Source organism: Hakea prostrata, chromosome 9, assembly GCF_041222555.1.
Source record: "Hakea prostrata isolate BN-2017 chromosome 9, UWA_Hpros_2, whole genome shotgun sequence".
Lineage (NCBI taxonomy): Eukaryota > Viridiplantae > Streptophyta > Magnoliopsida > Proteales > Proteaceae > Hakea > Hakea prostrata.
This window is the reverse complement of record NC_142608.1, coordinates 54451188-54458992: the sequence shown is the minus strand read 5'-3', so window position 1 is coordinate 54458992 and position 7805 is coordinate 54451188. Positions and strand designations below refer to the sequence as shown.

Below are 7805 nucleotides of genomic sequence, written 5' to 3'. Positions count from 1 at the left end.
CAATTAAAACTCCGCCATAGTGAAACAAGAGAGTTGCAAAGGTCTTCATGTCGTGGTTTAGGAAATCCAATCCACTAGCCAAACAAAGAAGCAACACTCGCCAGAGATAATGAAGAACCAAACGCTGTGAAGAAATAGAATAAAAGGTAGATGTTAAGGTAACCTAGAGGGGGGGTTGAATAGGTTACTACTAGTGGATTAGGTCACTTTTTCAATTAATTGAAAATTCACAATTTAATTGGCAAATTTAAAGAAAATCAAATAATTTCAATCAACCAAAATACAACCATTTATAGTGGTTTGACTTGAAAAGTGTACATCCACTCCTCTCTTGATCTGAAGAGAGATTTTCACCAATGACCTCTTTCAATACAATAAGTAAACGATCAAACATTCACAATTTTTGTGGGTCTAGAGCAAAAGCGCACTTTACAATCCTTGTTTCAATAACAATCTAAAATTCTAATCAACCTAGAATAGAATTACAACACCAATTACAAAAGATAAGAAATGTATTACCCATCTAGGGGTGTGGTACCTTATTCTTTGAGTGAGAGTGATGTAATGACAGTGAATACTCAAATTTGAATGAATTGCAACACTATTGAATGCCCCAGATGCCTTCAATCACCTCAGCCTAGCTCCAACAAGCTTCTTTTGCTTCTTCAAAATGATTTTCAAGGAATAGGTATGGTGAGAGGCAAGAATACAAGAGAAATTGAGATATTTGAGAGTTTTAGAGTATATAGGTAGTGTGCAATCAAGGTAGTTCATAGACGTTCTCAAATGGTGGTGGTTGGACTTAAATAAAGAGCATTAAAACCCCATGGTCCAAGTCCTAATGGCAAGAAACGGTCAATTTTCTAACTATAACGACAAGTTGTTTGGCAATATAGCCGTTAACATGACTGTTGGACCAAATGGCGAGCAATCTTGGCCGTAATAGCTTGCCTTTACGCCATTTGATGGCAAGCCGTAACTCCAAATGGACATAGTATGTTTCTTTTGGATGCACATTCATGCATCCTTTGTGTAAATGGTTTTTGTGCACATATCATGCATCCTTTGGCGGTTACTTACCTATGTGGTTTGTCATTTGGGACCAAATCGCAAGCCGTTTTGGATAGTATGTACTTGCTATCTTAATGGGCTTTGGTCTTTCCTAGCCAACCTTATGTCCAAAATGACTCTCCTAACCTAGACTAGGCTAGTCTAATGATGCCATGTGTATAATTTGATGCATAAATACAATAATATCATGCATGTAGTGTCCTATGTCCTAGGTGCACTATGTCTTCTCCTTGAGCTTGATTTGATCGTCATCTTCATTCTTGAATCTTCTTATGTTTCAAGCATTAAGTCTTCATGTCAAACTTGAATTGGTCACCCAATTTTGAGTTGGGCTTGTATATTGATCCGTCTTGCATTTGGTCCATGTTCTTCATTTAACTCAATTGGCTTGATTTAAACAGCACAACTCAATTTTATCATTAGTACTTTGTGTTTGTTATTACCAAAACTAATGGATTCTGATGTGACAATGCTGATGTGACATTTTCCCAACATTAGCAATAACATAAGCATGCCAAGTCACCATGAGGTGCGAGAACCTCTAGCCTCAGTACCTAACACCCATTCACTTTGCAAGCTATACCCAAACCCTATTGATCCAATAGAAGACAAGAAAGGCCCACCACTGGGAATAGAAGACAACAAAGATGATGAAAGGGAAAAAAAAGTGTTAGCCATAAGCAAAAAACGAAAAACATATACACTTCAAGCAAGCAAGCTAGAAGGAGAAACCATATGGGAAGCCCCCAAGACCAACATTTAAGAAACCTCCAACAAAAAAGTTGGAGTCGAATTGCAAGTCAAAATGAGGGGACCAAGTAAGTCATAGTGAGGGGCAAATAAGAATTTTACTCTTTTTTAAAGCTTGAAATGAAAAATGAAATTGGCAAATTAATACTATAGGAAATTAGTATGATTCTTATCAAAGAAAAGATAAAACAAAATGGTTTACATGCGTCTGCCGGGAGTCGAACCCGGGTCTATTGCTTGGAAGGCAATTATCCTAACCATTGGACTACAAACGCTTACGAACACTTTGCCAAATTCAAACCGTATTGTCCTAGCAAAGACAAGAAAGGGAAGAAGACGCTTAGCCACAAGCAAAAGATAAGAAAACAGTTACACTTCAAGCAAGCAAGCTAGAAGGAGAAATCTTAAAGGAAGGCCCCAGGAACTACATTAAAAAAGCCTCCAATAGAAAGGTTGGAGCTGAAAATGCATTGAATTGAGCAAATCATAATAAGGGGAAACTAAGAAGTTTATTCTCATCTAAAGCTTGAAAAATGAAATGGGCAAATTAGTATTATGTGACATCAGTATGTACCAATGCATTTGTTGGGAGTCGGATCTGAGTCTATTGCTTGGAAGGCAATTATCCTATCCATTGGACTACAAACGCTAATGAACATATTACAAGTAGACCTGTAAATGGATAGCCGAAATCCGCCTCCGAATTCGCATTCGTATTCGTTTAAGGGTATCCGTATCCGAAAATTTTCTTACCAGAAAATATCCGTATCCGTCCGTTAAGCAACCGGATTCGGATTCGGATAATTGCTTATCGGATCGGATAATATCCGGATAAATTTTTATCCGGATAGAGTAAAGTATTTAACATTTTTTCTTTAAAAATAGATGATAATCGGATTCGGATACCGGTAATCGGATTCGGATAGCGGTATTCGGTAATCGAAAATTAGAAATTTATAGTAAAAAGTGTAAAAAAGTGACAATTATCAATCAATAATCGGATATTTTATCGGATCGGATTATTATCGGATATCCGATAAAGTTTCGGATTCGGATTCGGATGCCTTCTCTAAATTTTTGCCAGATTCGGATTAGGATTCGGATACCGGATTTGCTAATCGGATTCGGATTCGGATACTGGTGTATCCGAGCCAAATCCGGTCCGTTTACAGGCCTAATTACAAGCCAGACCCAAATCCTATTGACCTAGTAAAAGACAAGAAAGGGCTACTATTGGGAGTAGAAGAGAACGAAGATTATGAAAGGGAAGAAGGAGCATTAGCCATAAGCAAACAGAAAAAGAAAAAAAAATAGATACACTTCAAGCAATCAAGCTTGAAGGAGAAACCATATGGGAAGCCCCAGGACCAGCATAAAAGAAACCTCCAACAGAAAAGTCATAGTTGAAAATGCATTGAATATTTGAGTGAGTCATAATTAATGCAGAAGACTAATAGCATACAATGAAGATGATGAAAGGAAGGAGCGTTAGCCATAAGCATAAAACATAAATACAAACATTTCAAGCAAGCAAGCTAGAAGGAACAACCTTATGAGAAGCCCATAGGATCAATATTAAAGAAACTTTCAACAAGTAAGTCAGAGTTGAAAATGCATTGAATTGAGCAAAGTCATAATGAGAGGCAAATTAGAATTTTACTCTTTTTTAAAACTTGAATGAAAAATGAATTGGATATATTAGTAACGTTGAAATGAATATGATTACCTTGCGTTTGCCGGGATTTAAACCTAAGTCTATTGCTTGGAAGGCAATTATCCTAACCGTTGGACTACGAAGCTGATGAACATCTTGGTGACTGTAAATATTAAAGTGCTCAACCTCTGAGAATCAGATTTTCCAAAGAGTTCTAGAATAGATTGACAAAGAAAGAACGATAAACAAAGTTAAGAATACACATCTTTTTCTTCTTCTTCTTCTTGATCCTGTATGTTTTACAATTATGAATATTTTACCAAAAAATAAGGAAATGATTGTCGATATGCTGGGCCAACAATATTCTGATCTAGAAGTGCTTGTTGACTATTAAGATCTTCTAGCCATGAATTGAATTGTTGTTAGCCACCTAGGTGGATGATTACTATGAAATACCCTAAAATCCTAACCTGATAAACTTTCATTTTAGGTACACGAACCCAAAGTGCCAAAAGAAGGCAATTGTGGGCCATTAAAGTCAAGTCCGTGGGTCCGAAAGTTGAACCTATGGACTTGGATGAGATATGAGATGACCCGGCCACCTTAATGAATTTTAAAAGGAGAGAGAAAGATAACCTAGATGGGTTAAAAAGGAAATTTTGGCATGCACGAAAATCGATACAAGAAGATCCCAATGCCAAGGTAAAGTATATCATTAGGTCAAGCATGTTTAAGGTTTCCACCCTCTGAAGCCCGTCGGAAAGCGCATTCGTATGATGAATGGGGGGTGGTCTCCTGGGGGCAGTTGATCAAACTGATTGCCTACCCCGTACTCAAGAAATTGGGAATTTTGTGTTTTTAAGTCTAGAAACCATATTTTATATTTCTTTTGACTCACAAATGAATTGTTGATATTTTTTGGAGGCTAAGAGCTTGGGAGAGGGGAAAAGCTTGGTATTATGTCAAATCATTGGGGATTGAGGCATGCTGAAGCGCATAAAGTGGAGTTAATCGAGTGTTGAGGTCAAAAGACCTCTAAAACCCTATTTGCAAATATTCTTTCTTAGTATTTAAGATGATTGATTGCAGCCAACACAGAGCTGTTCTAGTGGTGAAACCAACACTTCTTAGTGAAGAGGTCGTGGGTGCATTTTAAATAATGGTGGTGGTTGTGGTAGTTGGTTGAATTGAATGGTTGTTTATGTTTTTCATTGTGTCTCCCAACCCCAATGGGTGATGGATTTTGTTATTTCTTCCATTTGAGACCGATTCATCATCTCAAAGATGCCCGCGGGCAAGATTCTGTTAATCAAATTAGGGCTTTTTAATTGGAGACTTGTTTGGGTGTTTGGAAGGTATTTTTTGGACATCACTATTATTCTATTGAAGTCCCAAAAGTCCCCCTAAGATTGGTTTTCGATTTGAGCTGGAGATTTGCCCTTTTGGTTTGCAGTCCAGGGAGGTAGTCAATCAGTCCTGCTGAGCCTAGACCAACTGCCCCTACATGGGTGGTGTGATCTTGGACTACAATGCTGATGAACATCTTGGTGACTATAAATATTAAAGTGCCCAACCTCTGAGAATCAGATTTTCAAAAGAGTTATAGAAAAGATTGACAAAAAAAGAACGATAAACAAAGTTAAAAATACACATCTTCTTCTTCTTCTTGATCTTGTATGTTTTATGATTATGAATAGTTTACAAAAAAATAAGGAAATGATTGTTGATACGCTGGGCCAACAATATTCTGATCTAGAAGTGCTTGTTGACTATTAAGATCTGCTAGCCATGAATTGAATTGCTGTTAGCCACCTAAGTTGGGTGATTACTATGAAATCCCCTAAAATCCTAACTTGATAAACTTTCAGTTTAGGTCCATGAACCTAGAGCACTAGTAGAAGGCAGTTATAGGCCATCAAAGTCAAAGCCGTGGGTCCAGAAGTTGAACCTATGGACTTGGACGATCTAGGAAATGACTTGACCACCTTAATGGATTTTAAAAGGAGAGAAAAAGTCAACTCGAATGGGTTAAAAATGCATGAAAATCGATGCAAGGAGACTCCAATGCCAAGGTAAAGTATACGATTGAGTCAAGCATGTTTAGAGGTTTCTACCCTTTGAAGCCCATCGAAAACCATTTGTATGATGAAGTTATCGGGGTGGTCTCCTAGGAGCAGTTGATCAAACTAACTGTCTACCCTGTATCGAGAAATGGGTAATTTTGGGTTTTCCAGTCTAGAAACTCTATTTTATATTTCTTTTAACTCAAAAATGAATTGTTTGTATTCTTTGGAGGTTGAGAGCTTGGGAGAGGGGACAAAATTGTGAGCCATTTTGGATAGTATGTACTTGCTATTTTAAGGGGCTTTGGTCTTTCCTAGCCAATCCTATGTCCAAAATGACTCTCCTAACCTAGACTAGGCTAGTTTAATGATGCCATGTGTATAATTTGATGCATAAATACAATTATATCAACATATACTGTCCTATGTCCTAGGTGCACCATGTCTTCTCCTTGAGCTTGGTTTGATCGTCATCTTCATTCTTGAATATTCTTGTGCTTCAAGCATTAAGTCTTCATGTCAAACTTGAATTGGTCAACAAATTTTGAGTTGGGTTTGTATATTGATCCGTTTTGCATTTGGTCCAAGTTCTTCATTTAACTCACTTGGCTTGATTTAAACACGCACAACTCAATTTTATCATTAGTACTTTGTGTTTGTTATTATCGAAACTAATGGATTCTCATGTGACAATGCTGACATGACATTTAACATTAGCAATAACAAAAGCATGCAAAGTCACCATGAGATGCGAGAACCTCTAGCCTCAGTACCTAACACCCATTCACGTTGCAAGCTAGACCCAAACCCTGTTGACCCAATAGAAGAGAAGAAAGGCCCAACACTAGGAGTAGAAGACAAGAAAGATGATGAAAGGGAAGAAAAAGTATTAGCCATAAGCAAAAAACAAAAAACATATACATTTCAAGCAAGCAAGCAAGCTAGAAGGAGAAACCATATGGGAAGCCCCCAAGACCAACATTTAAGAAACCTCCAACAAAAAAGTTGGAGTCGAATTGCAAGTCAAAATGAGGGGACCAAGTAAGTCATAGTGAGGGGCAAATAAGAATTTTACTCTTTTTTAAAGCTTGAAATGAAAAATGAAATGATCAAATAAGTATTCTGGGAAATCAATCAATAAAATTCTAATGCGTTTGCTGGGAGTCAAACCCGGGTCTATTACTTGGAAGGCAATTATCCTAACTGTTGGACTACAAACGCTAATGAATGTATTACAAGCTAGACCCAAGCCCTATTGAACTAATAGAAGAAACGAAAGGGCCACCACCGGGATTAGAAGACAATGAAGATGATGAAAGGGAAGAAGGAGCATTAGCCATTAGCAAAAAACAAAAATAGATACACTTCAAGCAAGCAAGCTAGAAGGAGAAACCTTATGGGAACCCGAGAATAGCTTTAAAGAAACCTCCAATAGAAAAGTCAGATTTGAAAATGCATTGAGTTGAGCAAGTCATAATGCAAAAGACTAGAAAGCCCTAACCTCGAGAGAAGAAGATGACTAAAAAGATGAAAGGGAAAGAGCATTAGCCATAAGTGTAAAACAAAAAGCGAAAACACTTCAAGCAAGGAAGCTAGAAGGAATAACCTTATGGGAAGCCCCCATTACCAGCATTAAAGAAACTTTCAACAAAAAACTCAGGTTTGAAAATGCATTGAACTGAGCAAGTCATAGTGAGGGGCAAATAAGAATTTTACTCTTTTTTAAAGCTTGAAATGAAAAATGAAATTGGCAAATTAATACTATATGAAATTAGTATGATTCTTTTATCAAAGCAAAAATAAAACAATATGATTCCAATGCGTCTGCCGGGAGTCGAACCCGGGTCTATTGCTTGGAAGGCAATTATCCTAACCGTTGGACTACAAACGCTTACGAACACTTTGGCAAATTCAAACCCTATTGTCCTAGCAAAGACAAGAAAGGGAAGAAGAAGAAGCTTAGCCACAAGCAAAAGATAAAAACACAGTTACACTTCAGGCAAGCAAGCTAGAGGGAGAAATATTAAGGGAAGGCCCCAGGAACCACATTAAAGAAACCTCCAATAGAAAAGTTGGAGCTGAAAATGCATTGAATTGAGAAATCATAATAAGGGGAAAATAGGGAGTTTATTCTCATCTATAGCTTGAAAAAAGAAATGGGCAAATTAGTATTATGTGATATCAGTATGTACCAATGCGTTTGTTGGGAGTCGGACCCGAGTCTATTGCTTGGAAGGCAATTATCCTAACCATTGGACTACAAACGC

General features: G+C 37.4%; 3 non-coding genes across 3 annotated transcripts; all 3 read right to left on the bottom strand.

The window, feature by feature from the left end:
* Positions 1 to 2024: 2024 nt before the first annotated feature.
* On the bottom strand, positions 2025 to 2096 carry TRNAG-UCC (transfer RNA glycine (anticodon UCC)). Its single transcript has one exon. It is a non-coding gene; the product is annotated as a tRNA-Gly (tRNA).
* A 5261-nt stretch (positions 2097 to 7357) lies between these two features.
* TRNAG-UCC (transfer RNA glycine (anticodon UCC)) lies at positions 7358 to 7429 on the bottom strand. The gene has a single exon. It is a non-coding gene; the product is annotated as a tRNA-Gly (tRNA).
* Positions 7430 to 7733: 304 nt separating this feature from the next.
* On the bottom strand, positions 7734 to 7805 carry TRNAG-UCC (transfer RNA glycine (anticodon UCC)). Its single transcript has one exon. It is a non-coding gene; the product is annotated as a tRNA-Gly (tRNA).